Source organism: Amblyraja radiata, chromosome 1 (genome assembly GCF_010909765.2).
Source record: "Amblyraja radiata isolate CabotCenter1 chromosome 1, sAmbRad1.1.pri, whole genome shotgun sequence".
In the NCBI taxonomy this organism is placed as follows: Eukaryota; Metazoa; Chordata; class Chondrichthyes; order Rajiformes; family Rajidae; genus Amblyraja; species Amblyraja radiata.
The window spans coordinates 148,726,784-148,744,531 of NC_045956.1; the positions used below are offsets into that span (position 1 = coordinate 148,726,784).

The following is a 17,748-nucleotide window of genomic DNA, read 5'->3' on the forward strand; positions in this document are numbered from 1 at the left end:
AGCAGGGAAAAGTTGCAATCTTGATTTCAAAGGATGAAGTCCTGCTGCAGTGTATGAGTCAGCCTTTGTTTAATGATCTCATTTTCAGGGGACCAGTAATGTAATAACTTGTCAGGTCATTGCAGTCCTTGCTCTATACCTAACCAGAAAAATCAAATGTGTTGCTATAATATAAAGGATATTGTAGGAAGGAATTACAGATGTTGGTTCAAACTGAAGATAGACACACAATGCTGAGTAACTCAGCGGGACTGGCAGCATTTATGAATAGAAGGAATGGGTGATGTTTCGGGTCGAGACCCTTCTTCAGTCTGTCAGGGGAGAGGGGGATACAGAGATAAGGAAGTGTAAGGTGTGAAAATTCTACAGGTTCCTCGGTCTACATCCCCTTTGTCTCGTTTTCACACCTTACACTTCCTTATCTCTATAACTCCCCCTCCCCCGACTCAGTCCGAAGAAGGGTCTCAATCCGAAACGTCACCCATTCCTTCCCCTCCAGAAATGTTGCCTGTCCCACTGAGTACCCCAGCATTTTGTGTCTATAAAGCATATTGTCATCACTATAGTGCTTAAGTTATATCATGTGCTTTAACAAAATCTGGAATGAACAACACAAAAGCAAAATAATGCAGATGTTGGGCCATCATTAAAAGTTTTGGCCTCTTGAAATGTTCAGCATCTCAGGCAGCATCTCTGGAGGGAAACTGAGTTAATATTTCAAGCAATTGCCTTTTACAGAACTGGAATAGTTAGAGCTAAGTGAATCTTAAAATGCATAGAAAAGTAGAAGAGGACAAATGTCAAATAAATGATGATATGGGTAAAGCTGCAAGCCAATTGTATGAAATTGTTGAGATTAGTGTTATCCCAGAAAAGATGTTGAAGTGCTTTTCATTGTGCTTCCATTGAACATTGTTGGAATGATGCAGGGGGCTGAGTACAGAGGGGTCAGAGGCCAGAAACTTGATCGTATACTTGCAGATTGGACAGATGTTCTGAAGTTTGTCAACCGAGTTGCAGTTAGTCTCCTCAATGCATATCACTCTAGAATTAAGATTTTTGCTATCCTGCTATCTTGTTATTATTTTTGACTAAAATGCTTCAAATATAAAGTGTGAAACGGAAAATGTTGCAGTTTAGACTTTAGAGATGCAGCACGGAAACAGGCCTCTCGACCCACTGTGTCCACGTCGACCAGCGATCACCCCATATACTAACACTATGTTACAGGATTAACCCCAAGTCTCTGGTGTTGGATGGCAGCAGCACTGCTATACCAATGTGTGCCCACCCTGTGAAATGACAAACCAAACAAGGCAACCAAATACTCTAACTCAAAAAAACACAAAAGATAATGGTTCCAATCACACTCAATTCTAGCTGTAGGTTCCATAGGGAGCACATGGCAATGTCTTCCTCGTGGACCAGCTCATCTTTGAGCTCGACACCAGACGTTGTAACATGGGAGTCAGAACCAAGCTGGAGGTCAGATGCTGACTCACCTGACTTCAAACGCCACCATGTGACACACCATTGAGCCTAATAGCAGAGCATGCTGAGCTGAAGGGTCAGGTGCAGCTGGCATTTAAACCTCCGCTTTGTACCAGGACAAGCTGAGCTGAAAATATATTAGATATTGTTACTTGAACGACGTCCAAGAAGCATTTTGACAGGTACATGATAGAACGGGGTTAGAGGGATAAGGGTCAAACGCAAACAGATAAAACTAGTGTAGACGGAGCATGTTGGTCGGTGTGGGCAAGTTGGGACACAGGGACTGTTTCCATCTAGTATGATTCTTTTAACATGCTACTGTTAACATGCTACTGTTAACATGCTACTTTTAACATGCTACTGTTAACATGCTACTGTTAACATGCTACTGTTAACATGCTACTTTTAACATGCTACTGTTAACATTCTACTTTTAACATGCTACTGTTAACATGCTACTTTTAACATGCTACTGTTAACATGACATTTTCAATGGATCTCAACATAAAAACTGCCCATAATTTTCTGAAGAATGGTGGACTGTCCTTCATACTCTTATACGCATTTGCTTATATTCGTTTTGTGTACTATCCAGGCAGATCACACCAGAAAATTGCTTTCACTCTAGGTCCGAAATAGCCAAAGTTGGTTAAAATCAGAATTCAGCTGGGATCAGATTACCAATTCTGGTTCTGATGTAAATATTTTAATGTAAACGTGACAATGGAATTGTAAAACAAGAGAGAACTAACAGCAGTTCAGTTTATTTTTGGTTTTTGGCTAATGTACCGAGGTACAGTGAAAAGCATTAAAGGAATGTAAGCATATCATTAATGCCATTTTAGTTCCGTTTGTAAAAGAGAGGTTTTTTTTGGCAACTACGGTACTTTCACGAATGCAAGTGAAATGAAATTTGAGTGCACAACTGTTCTTCATTTCCATTTTTTAATATTGGGTCTTAAATTTATGCTCTGAAGAAATCTCAGGCTTGCAGACAAGTATTTTCATCTCTTGAGACATATGTGCTTATTTGTGGATGGAAGGAAATGTCTTTCACATAATGCACTATGTTTCAGTTTAGTTTATTGTGTACAGAGGTACAGTGAAAAGCTGTTGGTGTGTGTTAACCAGTCAACAGAAAGACAATTCTAAATGGATGATTACAATTAATTCATTTACAGTATATAGATAAATGATAAAGGAATAATGTTTAGTGCAAGGTAAAGCAGCAAAGTCTGATCAAGGATAGTCAAATGGTCATCAAAGAGTTAGATAGTAGTTCAGCACTGCTCTCTGGTTGTTGTAGGATGATTCCGTTGCCTGATAACAGCTGGGAAGAAACTGTCCCTGATTCTGGCGGTGTGCGTTGTCACACTTCTCTACCTTGTGCCTGATGGGTGAGGGGAGAAGAAGGAGTGGCCAGGATGTGACTCCTCCTTGATTAATGGGCATGTTAACATCAATGTAGTTAGGTTGTGCACATGCATTATAAAAATTCCATGCTTGGTTAAGAACAATTGTGTTTTGACTCCACATTCATGCATGGGAAGGAACTGCGGAAAGGAATGGGAAAGGAAGAGCGGAACGGTGGCACAGCGGTAGGGTTGCTGCCTTACGGCACTTGCAGCGCCAGAGTCCTGGGTTCGATCCTGACTATGGGTGCTGTCTGTACGGAGTTTGCACGTTCTTCCCGTGATCGCATGGGTTTTCTCCGAGATCTTCGGTTTCTTCCCACACTCCAAAGATGTACAGGTTTGTAGGTAAATTAGCTTGGTAAATGTAAAAATTGTAGGATAGTGTCAATATGTGGGGATCACTGGTCGGCACGGACCCAACCAGCCGAAGGGTCTGTTTCCGCGTTGTATCTCTAAACTAAACTAAACAAAACTGAACTGCAGATACTGGTTTAAACCAAAGATAGACACAAAAGGCTGGAGTAACTCAATGGAACTGACAGCATCTCTGGAGAGAAGGAATGGGTGACGTTTCGGGACGATACGGGTTACTCCAGCATTTTGTGTCTATCCACCGTCATAAAATGGATTGAGTCCATGTCCTGTTCTGCTTTATACTATAGTAAAATAAGGAAAACTAATCAAATGCTGTATGCTTTGGGTGTTCCAATATATTTTATAGCCAATGATATACTTCTGTAATTTAAACAATGTCATAATTTAGGAAATACAAAAGCTAATATACACACTCTGTTTGAACAAACATCAATGCAATTTAAGTTAAGACGTAATTATTATCCATTCCAGGCTTATTAAGACTGACTCACCTGAGTTTATTTGTCCACTCTTTGGACAGTTGCTTGGGATTAAGGGTGACAATTTTTACTCCAGTTTTCAAAGTGGTTAATGAGGCCAATGTGGGAACCACATAATTTTCTACAGATGTTAATGGGACTGGTGGGGGGAGGGGTGATTTCAAGAGGTGAAAACAGAACCAGCAGATCCATCCTCAGATATGGTGCCAAAAATTGCTCACAATGCTCCAAATGCGGCCTGACCAGCGCCTGATAGAGCCTCAGCATTGCATCTCTGTTTTTGTATTCTAGCCCTCCTGAAATAAATGCCAGCATCAATTTTATTAGTTGACCTGGAGACACAGGATGGCAGTTCTTTCTTAAACAGTTGAGTATCTTAAATGTGTTGTTAGATTTGGTATCCTTTCTTTGCCTTGGTTCTTTTAAACAACCACATCCTCTCTGATCAACCTTTTCTTTGCTTTATCTTTGTCCCAAGCCTCTTCCGCTGCTGCTATTTCTTCTAGCTTGTTTTTTGCCATTGAATCTGCCATTACAACTATAAGCAATATTTAATCTTTCTTGCAACGGATTCCTCCATCTTGTTCAAAATTATTCGAAGGAAATAAAATGAACTAAAGATTGACTGTTTCGTGAACAGTTCATCTGAAGAAGGGTCTCGATCTGAAGTGAAATGTTTAAGAAACATTTAGATTTAGGATAGGTTTAGAGGGATATGGACCAAATGTGGGCACGTGGGACTAGTGTAGATGGGACATGTTGGTCGGTGTGGGCAGTTTGAGTCAAAGGGCCTGTTTCCACTTGTATGACATAATCAAGGATATGTCGCACCCCAGCCACTCCCTCTTCGCCCTTCTTCCATCGGGCAAAAGGCATAAAAGTGTGAAAACGCATACCTCCAGATTCAGAAACGGTTTCTTCCCATCTTTTATCAAGCAACTGAATCATCCTACCAGCAACTAGAGAGCAGTCCTGAACTATTATCTACCTCGTTGAACTATCTTTGATCGGACTTTACTGGGTTTATCTTGCACTAAATGTTATTCACGTTATTCCATTTATCATGTAAATGTACACTGTGGGTGGCTCGATTGTAATCATGTATTGTCTTTCCACTGACTGGTTAGCATGCAACAAAAGCTTTTCATTATACCTCGTTTCACGTGATAATAAACTAAACTCAACTGTGACTATGACTTTCATTCCAGATGAAGGACCTTGAGATGTCATCTGCCCATTTCCTTCCGCAGATGTTACCTGACCTGTTGAGTTCCGGCAAATGCTTTTTTTTTTTTGCTCCTACTCAAACACTACTTCTTTTGCAACAATTACCCTTTCTTTTCACTTAGATCTCAGTTTACCTTTAATATGATTCCCTTTTGTGTTCAAATTCTACCATGCCCATTTCTCCAAGGATACTGTATAAAAATATCACCAGCTGTCCATTTCTTGTCTGCCACAACCTTTTCATACTGTTCGGTGAGGCTAATATCATCTTCATCTCCCTCCCTCTATCCTCCATTGTTCATCTTCTGGTTGGTTTCAAAATTTGTGCTATGGTAGCACCTCTTCCTCTGACATGCCAGCATGCACACATCAGTTTATTTGCTTTTCATGCATCGGATATTGCTGCCATTCAACAAATTGATAAATATTGTGCATTGAGCCACAAAAGATTAATGACGACTCACAGGTCTAGGAAGAGTAAAAACATTACCACCAATATATGAAATAAAGTGGGGTCATCAATGCAATGAGAATTCTTACCAAAGTAATAGTTCAATATATAACTAGGGCTGTCAAACTTAGATTGCACGTTCTGATGTTTCCACCTAATTAAAACCTCCAGTTCTGGAAACATCACACTTTTGCAAATGTTCACATTTTCTTATCTGAAAGACAAATTCATAACGTTATTGCCTTTGGAAGGCTCATTCTTCAGTTCCTAATAGATGGAAACCATCCAAAAAGAAAATCAACTGAATTATTTATGATTCATCTATATTACTCTATTCAACTGCAGATTTTCTCTTCACGTAGGAAACATATGATTAATATAATAATTCACCAAGGACATTCAAGTGGCAATGTTTTTGTTCCTGCATAGAAAGACCAGCATAATGCATGTCTCTCTATGCACATTCATGAGCTAGTGCCCTCATATCACATGCCTTGTGCTTGCATGTGATGGATTTATTACTATATTTTCCATCAATCTTTTAATTTGATTTGCACAAGGTCACAATAATGGCAGTCACTTGATGGATTATTTCAATATGCTCCATTTTCCTCCTGCTTCCTTCTGTCATTCTTTGTTCCTTCAATCTTTCTTTCCTTTTATTTGGCTCTTATCTCTATATTCTCTCCCTTTGTTTTCATCGCATCTGATTTAAGTGGTCAATGTGATATTAGGCTGTGAATTTTAAATTATTATTTGAGAATTGGGAATGACTTGCCTGATGCCAAGCCTGTGATATTGCAATGAAGGAAAATGGCTGCAAATTTGAACTCACCAAGCTCCTACCAACAGCATGGTGATAATGGCCACATCATCTGTTTTAATAATGACATTTTTAAAAGTATTACTTTTAGAGATACAGCGCGGAAACAGGCCCTGTGGCCCACCAAGTCCGCGCCAACCACCACACGAACACTATCCTAGTCATACTTTGGACAATTTACCATTTTATCAAAACCAATTAATCTACAAACCTATATGTCTTTTGTGGGAAGGAAACGGAGCATCCGGAGAAAATCCACACAGGTGACGGGGAGAATGTACAAACTGTACAGACAGTGGTCAGGATTGAACCCTCTGGTCAGGTATGAATTATTTTACGCCTATTTACATCAGTATGTATACTTCAGAAGTACACCATTAGCTCACAAATGTCCTGGGGTCTTCTGACATCATGGAAGGTGCTATCTAAGTGAATTTTTTTCTTTGCTCTGCTTTTACTTAAGTTCTTTTTCCGGATGATGCCAACATTATTTTAAACCCCCAGCCGTCGGAAATATGTACATGGAGCTGATCTCAGATAAAGGAATTCCTGTGCCAACCCACTTCCTTTTCACTCCAGTTGTACCAATTTAGCTGTGACACAATCAGGCTTGAGTCCAGTTGTTTTCCTCTGGAGTACATATCTAGAACAGAAAGCCAGGAATTATCGGAACCACATGTTCATGCTTCTCTCTCGTCAGAGCAGAAAATCTTTAACCTGCCTCGAGCTGAACCGGTGCTGCTTCACCAGTGCACAGTGAATCTGCAGAGGCTTACTACAGGAGCCCAACCATTCTACACGCTCTGAGGTTCATAAACCACAAAGCATTATTTCTTTATGGACAGTGTTTGAGGGATTTATCCATGCACATGAAATGCATGTACTTTCATTTGGTTTAGTCATGGTGAGATTGTGGTAGTTTCTGATTTAGAAGGCAGCAAATCTCTATTTTTGTATTGAAGATAGACACAAAAATACTGGAGTAACTGGGCGGGACAGGCAGCATCTCTGGAGAGAAGGAATAGGTGTTGTTTCGGGTCAAGGGTCTGTTTTTGTATGAATTAGTCTGTTTTTATGGAACAACACAGGCAGATATTATATATACTAAAGTGAATATCAGAACAATAGTTGCACTTGGTTAAATCAGGTTAAATATATTTAATTTAAATTAGTTCATCACACGATGTGGAAGTTGTTGAAAAAACAGCACTTACTTCCTATTAAGTTCTCCCCGAATCAAATGATCTTTTTGGCAATTTCAAAGAGTAAAGAGTCAATTTCATTGGTGGGTCAAGAATCATAAAAAATGCTAGAATGAGTAGATCATCAGATTTGTATTCTTAAAGGACGCTAATGAATCAGATTTTTAATGACATATCAGTAGATTCATGACAGACTTGTCATTTTAGAAAGAAAAATCTTATATAATTACCTGAATTTATTTTCTGCATCTGCTGTGATGGGAATGGAATTATGTTTTCAGATCAATAGGCCTGGTTTAATTTAGTTTAGTTTCATTTCAAGATACAGCATAGAAACAAGCCCTTCGGACCACCGAGTCCGAGCTGACCAGCAATCCCCATTGCACTTGCACACACTACACATTAGGGACAATTTATACTGAAGCCAATTAACCTACAAACCTTTAGGTCTTTGGAGCATGGGAGGAAACCGGAGCACCTGGGGAAAACCCACGCAGTCATGGGGAGAATGAACAAACTCCGTACAGACAGCACTCATTGTCAGGATAGAACCCAGGTCTCTGGTGCTGTAAGCTGCAAATCTATCGCCGTGTCACCATGTCACCCCTACATCCTTGCTGTATAATAGAAAAGTAACCAATACTATCTTTCCGTGTCCCATCTTGCTCTGGAGAATTCACAAATAAGATCACATCAGGAACAGATACTACATCAACTTTAATATTTTTTAAAGATCTATATCCATTGACTTCAGAAAGCCCTTGCTTTCTCTGTCCATCCCCTTCCCCTTCCCAGTTCTCCCACTAGTCTTACTGTCTCCGGCTACATTCTATCTTTGTCCCCCCCCTCCCCTCCCCCCTCCCCTCCCCCTCCCCTCCCCTCCCCTCCCCTCCCCTCTCCTGTCATCAGTCTGAAGAAGGGTCTCGACCCGAAACGTCGCCCATTCATTCTCTCCAGAGATGCTGCCTCACCCGCTGAGTTACTCCAGCATTTTTTGTGTCTACCTTATATCCATTGATAGTTGCCAACCCAAAAAACATTACCTGTGTTTTAAGTTGGTGTGATACAGTGCTGCACAAGCAATAAAGGAACAGCTTTAACGCCAATTATATGGTTTGCTATCAGATCTCAATGAAGGCAACAGTTGGAATTGTGAGGTGTGGGATATCCACAAGTGGTTCAAGTGAATAATTGGGTGGAAGTCAGGTATTCTAATCTGAATCACCATCCAGTGACCTTGACAGAGCCCTTTAGCAACCGTTCCAATGTTTGTATGACATTCTTGAGGGAGAGGGTGAGCAGCCAGAAGTTGTCGTGCAGAGATAGGAAAACAGATGAAGTCCTGTAAAGTGAATAGAGGAAATTAGGCAAAGGTTGAAAAGCAAGTACCTGCAAGGGATTACTCCCAGTGCCAAATGCTGGTGAGGATAAAAACTGGAAGGTTGGACAGGCTGAGGAGTTGGTGCAGGGAGCTGGGATTCAGATTTTTGGACCATTGGGATCTCTTCTGGGACAGAGGTGATCTGTGCAGGAGGTTTAGGTTTCACCTGAACTGAAGGGAACCAATACTCCGGCAGGCAGGTTTGCCAGTGGTAGTCATACAGCATGGAAACAGGCCCTTTGGCCCAACTTACCCATGCTAACCAAGATGCCCCTTTTACACTAGTCCCACCTGCCTGCCCTTTGCCCATACCCCTCAAAACCTTTCCATGTATTCACACTATCTATTCTCATGCTTTGTACACCTCTACATGATCACCCCTCAGTCTCCTGCGCTCTAAAGAACACAGTCCAAGTATGACCAAGCTTTCCCTACAGCTCAGGCCCTTGAGGTCTGGCAATATCTTCTCTACGCTCCTTCCAGCTGAATGGCATCCTTCTTATGTACGGTGACCAAAAGTGAGCATGGTACTAACTATGCACCTGCACTCCGAGATCCTTCTGCTCTACAACACTACCTAGCAGTGTACCATTCACGGTGAATGTCCTGCCCTTATTTGACTAATCAATATGTAACACCTCGCATTTATCTGCATAAAACTCCATTAGCCATTCCTCAGGTTACTTGGCCAGATGATCAAGATCCTACGGTAATTTTTGATAACAATCTTCACGGTTTACGATACCACTCACTTTAGTTCCTTGGAAGTGGCAACACAGATAGATCAACACTGGTGGTCAAGAAGGTTTTCGCCACATTGGCCTTCATCAGTCTGGGTATGGAGCATAGATGTTGTGATGTTATGTACAAGACAATGGTGAGGCCATATTTGAAGTATTGTGTTCAGCTTTGGTCATGCAGCTATATGAAGGATGTTGTTAAGCTGGAGAGAGTGCAGAGAAAATTTAGGATGAGGGGTGATCTTATAGTGGTGCATAAGATCATGAGAGGAATAGACAAGGTACATGAGTCTTTTACCCAGAATTGGGGAATCATGAAGTAGACCACACAGGTTTAAGGTGAGAGGGGAAAGATTTAATAGGAACCTGAGGGGTAACCTTCACACAGGGTGGCGGATATGTGGCATGAGCTGCCAGACATGTTAATAGAAGCAGGTCGTAGAACAATATTTAAAGGATGATGGATAGGACAGATTTAGAGGGATATGGGCCAAATGCAGGCAGGTGGGACGGGCATAGATTGCGTATCTTGGTTGGCATGAACGTTGGACTGAGGGGCCTGTTCCCATGCTGTATAACTCTGTGACTATATTATAGACCCAAAAAGCTGGAGTAACTCAGCGGGCCAAGCAGCATCTCTTGAGAGAAGGAATGAGTGGTGTTTTGTGTTGAGACCCTTCCTCAGACTCTATGACTCTATTACTGTATATGAACATTGATTGATTTGTGATGCCTACAACAGCCCAATAATCTGCTGAATTTATCTGTAGAAATCTGGATTCATATGGCAGCAAGTGTATCTGTCCACAGGGTGATGAAGGGAATGTTGAAAAGATCAAAAGGACCCAATAAGAAATTGATTTTTTTTCTCCTTGCTTATTTCCCAACTAACCGTCCTAACCTAGGTTAGATAGTTTAGCACAGACTGGTCTTTTTGTCTGCAACTTCAGTATTTCATATGGCTTGTTCAGCAGCATATCATGCACTTTTCATTGAACCATAAGGGAAAGCCCACATTTTATCTATAATATACACTTCCTGGGTTTTCTGTAAGCAATTTAATTAGGATAGGGAAAACAATAAAAGTGTGGAATGGATTCCATCAATACAAACATGTGTAAAGAGAGCAGACGATGTGAAATAGGCTCATATTATTGTAAAGTCTGGTAGTAGCATTAGAGCACTACCACTCAGCATCAATTACTTGTTTAAGTTTTAATTGTTCTCCTGTTAGTAATTTTGGCTGGAGAATTTCTTTAATGATTAGCACATTAAATACACAAAATGCTGCCAAAACTCAAGCATGCTTTTAGAAGTCTAATCAGTTTTGTGTGAAATATGATTTTCCTGAGTGTTTTCTGCTATTACTGCTCAGATTGAATGGCTTGGTGAATTATTAAATTTGCAAATTGGCTTTTTCAATCTGAGATTAAAAACCCTCAGCCAAGCAAAGGATTTCTTGCCTAAAAGGCTATTCATTTATCAGATGTGAATTTGCCACCATTGGGGAAGAAAATAATTCAGTTCTTTGGCTATTTCAGATGCCCTGCAAAGCATTACTGGAGCTGACAAAATGTACAATAATAGGAGTAATCAAAGAGGCCAACAACCTCCTTACAACGTTCATGGATATATTAATTTCAGCTGTCATGTAAAACAATAACCGTAAATTATTCTGATCCTCAGATTCATACATCAGTCTGTTAAGATTTTTTGAAAAGGTCACGTGAAGTGCTAAGGCAAAACTCCAGTAAAGTTGAGAAAAAACTGTTTTGAAGAAAATGACAGAAGGAACAAAGATTAGTAGAATGGATAAAAGGGAAAGGTCTAAATACTATTTTGGCACTAGCCGCCAGTAACTGTGAGAGTTAACCTTGCATTGCTGAATCTCTTTTAAATCAGAGCAAATATTTAACCAATAAGTTACTTTTCTTATAGTTCAACACCCAATGCTTATTTGTTGGCTAAACTTTGAAAGGAAAGTTGGTCAAAGATCTATAGAGCAAGGATTTTGAAAAGAATGCCATATTTTAAGATAATTGAAATAAACATTGCTTAAGTATTTTGAGTAAATGAATGCAGCAGCTGTGCAGAAATATGGAGTAATCAGAGAAAAAATAGATATCATTTCCATATTTCTGGCATGTACATAAATATATAAATGTGTATGCATATACATAATCACCCCACACTTGTCAGCTGAGACAGCAGATAGTGCGTTCTGAATGAGGTGGCAGGATCAGAGCTCAATTAGGATAAAGAGCTTCATGTTTTATGCAGAGATTCCAGGACCTTTGTTTGTATTGATTTGTTAATGTGTACTGTGTGTTTAGCTGCCGTGCTTTAGAAACTGCCTTCAAGCTTGCTTTCCAAGCAGAGGGTTAAAAGGGGAGAAAAAAAGCACACACAAAAAGAAATAAATTTAAGACTTCCCCAACCGTTTAGATTTCCACCACCTCAAGACCTCCAACACCCCTCTATTAAAAAAACCCCTCTATGTTCCACACCTCCCCCTCCTATTATTCAAGAGCAGATACATATTTGCGCTATGTGTAGATGCAGAGAAGATATTTTATCTCCTGTGCGTTTGGCTGGAGGCTGAGCTCTAGGAGGTTTGGCAGACACTGGTGAGTTTTTTTTAATACAAAGCTACACTTCCCCAAACATTGGCTAGGGGGTGCACGGCTCGTCTGATAATTTATTCTGCCCATCACAAATGATTGCTGGTCACATGGTGAGGCTCTGGAGTTTAAAAGTGCTTTAATCTGCATCCAGTGCAGAGCAGCTGGTGGCAAAGTAGAAATATTCTGGCAACACTGGCAACTTTGTCTTATGCTGCGAGGTGCTACTGTGAGAGCGTTTTCAGTAAGTAAAAAAAATCACAAGATGACAGCAAGCTTGAATAAGCTGCATTACATATTTGTTCTTTTATGTGCTCAATGAATTATATTTAAAATACAATGTTGGCTTAGAAATGCTTTTATTCAGATATTTCTTCTTTTAAATTATTTGTTGCAACACTTGCTGGCAGGACAGTCTGAGCTTAATGGGAAGGGGGGGGGTGAGGAAAAATAATTAAAATAAAGAAGATGAAAGATGTTTCACTGGATTGTCATGAAATGTGCGGGTGTGGTTGGAGTTGTATTGCTGGGTGAAAGTGAAGAAAGCACTGCACTGCTAGACAATTAGCTCGGATTCTCTCATCTTTTTCTGTAGTGCTGGTCTTGTGTTTAGGGGTCACAGAAGCTGGTGACCCAGTGTCAGCAGTTCTGCATGGAAGCTATTATGCATTCCTGATTGATTAGATTTAACGGAAATCCTCTTGCTTTTTCTTCTCTTTGCTCTCTCCATTACTTCCAAAAACCTTCAGACCAGGGGTGTGCTTTAGCTTATCACTGCTAGCTGCTAATTGCTAATCTTCCAACGATGTTTATTTGCAGGGGAACAACCGTTAGTCAGTTTCAAGTGAGCAAATAAAAAAATGTGTGCTGAAGGGGATTTTTTTTTAATTCAGCTGCCAACAGTTTTTAGAATATCCGGTTTTCTTTATTTCTCCAAACATGATGCTTTGGAGTCAGGAGTGGGTGGACTGAAGGTTAAGTGTTGAAACTGAGATTCAGTGCATTTGAGATGGAGAGACTTGAGCAATTGACTGTCTCTTTGCTGCTCCAAGCTGTCTTAATTTTCCAGTAAAGACGGAAGCTTTGCTACACCACGCTGCACTGTTACCTTTTAACATGAATGACAGCCCATTTACTCAATTGTTTCGTGGAAAAGTCTATCAGGTAATTTATTCTGTGCTGCAGTTTTAACGAGAGCTATAACTCAAAATGGGATGGCATGATATGAGTCACTCTGCCTCATCAAATCACTGCGATCGTCCTTGCAGGCAGGTGTTTGGAAGAAAACTCTGTTGTTTACGGGGGTCACAACATTCATTTAAAGCCAGAAAACTGCAACAAAAACCCTCGGGGTAAGAGATTGAGGAATGAATATTTCATTTTTAAAGCAGAGCCTTCAGTAGAATAGAGCAATATTGCGCGACTGAGTATCAATGCTTGCAGAAAAATCCTCCTTCAAATATCTATCAGGCGAACAGGTTTAACTGTGTGCCAAAGGAAAATATTGTCTGTAAATTATTTGTGCCATATGTGTTTATGTATGCTTTTGATGTGTCTCCGATTATCTGGTATACTTTATACGAAGGGAATTATATTGAATTTGATCTCGTATGATTCTTGGTAAAAGGTTTATCTGAAATCCTGCCCTCTATGTGACGTGCAGTACTTGAGCAGTTCATAAGCGCAATTACTTTGCAGCTGGTTACAACATGAAGGCTAACAAGAAGGTTGCTGTGAGAAGTGGGAAAGGCTGAGGTTTCCACTGGATGTGTCGGTGGGGAACTGAAGCAACCTGTGTCCACGGCTGGAAAAGGGTAGCTTGGAGTGGAAGTGCTCCAAAAATAAGTTGCAAGGTGGATTCCTGCACAGAATATGTCACCAAATATTTTTATGCAAGTGAAAGATTACTGTGGCTGTAGCTCAGATTATAGTTTATGTACTGTGGCTGATTGGTGCCAAAACTTGCAGAGTGAAATGAATGTCTTGTATTTTGCGTTCAAGGACAATCGTTTTGTCCATTAGTTGCAGCTGATGTGAGAATTTTCATTTTTCTCCTGTAATTATCCAGAATCCTAATCTTCTGCGGTTTTAATCCTTTCAACAATGCAAATACTGAAGCATCTTACCATGATACTTTCTCCGCACTATTTTGAAAGACGGGTTGTAGAGTATTATGATTTAGGATGAGCATGCAAGTTATGATAAAAAAAAATAGGCGGTGCTTATTGCAGAGACCAGAATACAATCCACAGAACTTGATTAATGGTCCTTATTAGTGCATTCCCAAACCGTTAAAATAACACAAGGCTTGACAGATTAAATCCTTTTTGTTGCCTAATGACATTCATATCATGTGCCTTGACCCCTCATTATGCATTCTTCACTTGAGATCCCCTTCTGAATAGAAAATACATATTGGAGCATACTTTAAAAATCCACTTGCGTGCATTTGACCAAGCACGAATTTAATTTTATTAAATCTTATTTCCAAGATATCGTTTAATATCCATAAATAAAAATTGGGGAAGGATCCCTTGTGGCAAACGGAATCATGGCAAGATGTAAATGGTTGGGAACATTGTAATATTAGCTTTGTGTTGATTAAAGTTGATCCAACTAATGTTTCTTAAAAACTTGTTTGTCTCCTTTCTCGATGTTCTTTTGAAGAAAAGTAGCCTGGCCAGTGGTTTCCCAATTTTTGGAGATGTAGGTTTAAAATATTGATATCGTTTTTGAGGAAAATGATAAGGCAAGGTTTACTTCAATAAAGCCATTGTGAGAAAGACAAAAAGACACTTTCCAGAAGAGGAGCTATTGCCATTGAATGGTATTAAATAACTCGTTGTGAATTTAATGTAACATTGCATTTCAAAAGTTACCATGTACCTGGACAGAATCCATTGATCCTGTTAGTACCTAACATTGGTCTACTTCTCCAATTTAACTTAATCAAATTCAGTTACAACCTTTCACGATTGTGGAATTCTATGGTTAGTTTGGAGCTGCTTTTACATTGTTTGAGACCGAGACTCTCTTGGGAACAGCAGAGAAGGAGATAAAAGATTGTAACTGCCTACCACAGCTAAAGTACATTTGCAATCTACAAATCAAGTTGCATAGCACAGAAACAGGCTTTTCGGTCCATCAAATACCAATCCCTTTTTATTTCCCTTTGTCCATTTGCAGAAGTTATGGATACTTTTTAATTTAAAGTCAAGGGGGTGATTAGTTTGATAGGAGTTTATCGCCAAGATCCTTCAGATGATAGAATAAGCAGGCTGCAAGCTGATCAGTTGCACGATTGCTGAGTAGACCAAGTACCCGGGTGGCAAGCCATGAGGTAAATTCTTCATAAATCCGCTGTGCTGACCATTTTCTGAAGGCACCAAACAGCTCTGCAAGGTCAGAAGTTAAGAATGATAACAATTATTCTACGTACCAAAGAAAGGTAATTAGCACATTCATTACAAATGCCAGCCTGCCATCAAATATTATATTAAGCACTTAAATAGATTAGCCATCAAAGTACGCAGTTGTGAAACTACTTTCAAGTGTTGGGACAAGAATTTTCCTCTCTGCAACCAAAATTAAAGTCTCTGCTTGCAGATGAAAATAAGTGATTAATTCATTGGCCATTAAGGAAATCTCAAGCCTGGTAAAGTTGAAAATAGTTGCATTCAGCCCAAATTACCAATATTGTTCAATTAATTATTTGATTAAAAATAAAAATAAAACTACTCTTTTAACATAGTGATAACTATATTGTGTTAATCACAGAAATGCCGTCAATTTGTTGGCCTTGGGTTAACTGAGCAACAGAGTGGACTACTGCTACCGGCATACATTGAATGAATGAGGGCTACATTGTGGATTGTGTCTCTGCGAGTAGGTAATCTCAGTCACTGAGTTCCTATTCACTGTGGGTTGATGTCAGGGAAAGGGACTTGAGATTTTGGTTGGGGTTCTTTGGGTGAACTTGTGTCTACATTTAGAGTGATATACAGCATGGAAACAGGCCCTTCGACCCAACTTGCCAATGTGTCCCAGCTACACTAGTCCCACCTGCCCACATTTGGCCCATAATCCCCCCCAAACCTGGTCTATCCATGCATGGCAACAATTGAGGGAATGTTTGTCAAGGCAGGGAACTAAATGTGCCTTGGCATATTAACAAGGATTCAGCTGAGTCAGATTAACTAATTGTAATGGCAGGAGATTGTGCGGCATGTAGTGGGTATGTAGAGCCACTCATTTGAGCATGGTAATGTATGTAGACTGTGTATGAAGGTAGTCAAACTATGCCATTTGCAGATTGTGTAGGTCTCTACTCCCTGATAGGATACAACATAATTTGCCTCTAGTCTGCACTGAGTGAGATTCTTTGCTCTATGGAGAATAGTTGAGTTGTGTCCAGGGGTATTTAACTTTCATCCTGTACAAATGGCAATATCAAGTTAACTGATGCTGTGTCTTCCTCTGCCCTTTTCTCGTGCACTTTGCCTCTGTCATGATTCAGGAGCTCCTATATCGGCTTGGCAAGTTCAACAAATCTAGGAATGATGCATTCTGACCCTGGAATTGACTGGACTCGGGATTTGTTTGGAGGGTGCAAGGAGCCAGCACCATGTCAATTGATTGGAAGAGAGACTCGCTGTTAATTCAAGAAACATTTAGACTGGTACATGGAAAGGATCTGTTTAGAGGGATATGGGCCCAACGCAGGCAAGTGGGACTAGTGTAGATGGGACATGTTGGTCGGTGTGGGCAAGTTAGGCTGAAGAGCCTGTTTCTACGCTGTCTGACTACAACTCTAAATGTTATTGAATCATTGTGGCTTTATTTTATGATCTGACCTCCTATCATGTTGACTTGCAGCTGGTCAAGTACCTACTGGTGTTAAAACAGAATATTGCAAGGCAATGTGTGCTAGAAGCCATCTTGAAGGAACATAATATCTCCAATTGGTCCTGGGAATTCTGGTCTCTATCCACACAAAGTGAAGAGGGAGCATTGGAAATGCCACTGACAACCTTGAGATAACACAGAAGACCCGCATGAGAGTCAAAAGGAATGTACCTCATCATAAGCTAGAATACGCACCACCCACCCTACCAGAAAAATCAGTGGTTCTCAATAACCGTCTCAGAAAACCACAAAACCAAAATAGAAGTAAATCGTCCTCAATCCCAAGGGATAGTTCAAAGATAAGTAATCCATGAGGAGTTGCAAGGTTCTGTAACATTCAAGCCTTGCTTTGTACACTGAAAGTCCTCCAGATGGCAGAATCACATAAGTCCGATGTTGGAGGCTGAATGCGTCCTTGAGAAGCCAAGTAGATTCTAGTTTGTATATCAACGTGTATAAAAGCCAGCAATAACAATCTGGCAGCGGCATATTAAATTTTTTTAAAAACCCTCAGTTGAACGGATCTGTTAATAGTTCCTTCATCCAGTCATATTTGTGTTAGCAAAAGTGACTTTTATGCACATTATGACCATTATAATTCAGCGGGATGGGAAATGTAGTGTCAAAAGCTTAAC

General features: G+C 40.1%; 1 protein-coding gene across 5 annotated transcripts in view; it reads left to right on the forward strand.

Moving 5' to 3' along the window:
- The window catches only part of cntfr (ciliary neurotrophic factor receptor), a 327,137-nt gene that overhangs the window by 14,687 nt on the left and 294,702 nt on the right, over positions 1–17,748 (forward strand). Inside the window, exons 1-2 of one of the 5 annotated variants that reach the window (XM_033032521.1) lie at positions 12,340–12,452; positions 13,477–13,560. The exons of 1 other annotated variant lie outside the window; for it this stretch is intronic. The gene's annotated coding sequence lies outside the window, so the exon portion shown is untranslated. Of the gene's footprint in view, positions 1–12,322; positions 12,453–12,954; positions 13,373–13,476; positions 13,561–17,083; positions 17,378–17,748 lie in introns of those variants that run through there. 3 more of the 5 variants (XM_033032512.1, XM_033032497.1, XM_033032505.1) reach the window with 3 other exon arrangements.